The sequence below is a fragment of the Etheostoma spectabile genome, chromosome 10 (genome assembly GCF_008692095.1).
Source record: "Etheostoma spectabile isolate EspeVRDwgs_2016 chromosome 10, UIUC_Espe_1.0, whole genome shotgun sequence".
NCBI lineage: Eukaryota > Metazoa > Chordata > Actinopteri > Perciformes > Percidae > Etheostoma > Etheostoma spectabile.
In genome coordinates this window covers 24293831-24294703 of record NC_045742.1, presented here as the reverse complement: position 1 = coordinate 24294703, position 873 = coordinate 24293831, and the positions used below count along the sequence as shown (strand labels likewise).

Below are 873 nucleotides of genomic sequence, written 5' to 3'. Positions count from 1 at the left end.
AATTCTAATTGTCTCATCTCAGTCGACAATATCGACATCAATGTATTTGGTCAAAAATATCTTTATCCTACTGCTCTAGTTACAACTAAACATGAGTACAAGATGAAGAAATTCATTTATAGGTTCCATAAACTGTATGAAGTGAATATTAATTGGGTTAAGTTTTTTTTTCCTGTGAATTAAGCATAGGCCTATTATCTGTTTTCACGCTATCCCTTAAAGAATCAGAATCAAGAATTGTTGAAATCCAAACGATACCCAAACCTATTACTGTGCAGAAGAAACTGTGCGAGTGCTAATCAGCCTGAAGTACTTCATAGAACTGAGTTGTTGCCTTGTGACTCAGATTTGTTGTGTTAATGTTGCTGTAATGTATTTGAGTTCTGAAAGCATTGCCTTTATCCGTTATCCTTCTGTCTATGGTGTCAAGTATAAAATGCATCCTCGGTTTACTTTACAGATGGTTTTGTGTCATGATTATCCGTTCAGCACTGCTTGCTAGTTGCTTTCATTTTGCATGATCAAAAAGAGCACATTACTGTAATTGCCTAATGAATAGCGCACCAGAAAATGCAATGGATTGGGGAGTGACTGAAGAGATAGAGCCCAACAGCATTAGAACCAAAACGTGACTCAAAAAATGTTAAATAAAATGTGTTATTGCCGATTCATTGCTAGAAGTGTAACTGTAGCAAGCATCTCAATATTACTAACGTTTTCCACATTCATACATAGACAAAAAAAAATGATATATCCAGCTACAAACAGCCTGGAAGTCAGAAGTAGAACGGAAGTACAATGTGGCGTTCTAATGGAGATGTTGCACCAGCTAAAAAAATGCAAACAGACAGAGAAAATCCTACAGTGGACCTC

The 873-nt window shown here is 36.2% G+C and overlaps 1 protein-coding gene across 1 annotated transcript in view; it reads left to right on the top strand.

The window, feature by feature from the left end:
• Positions 1 to 873, top strand: part of LOC116696602 (cadherin-1) — a 28728-nt gene that overhangs the window by 14162 nt on the left and 13693 nt on the right. The window lies entirely within an intron of this gene.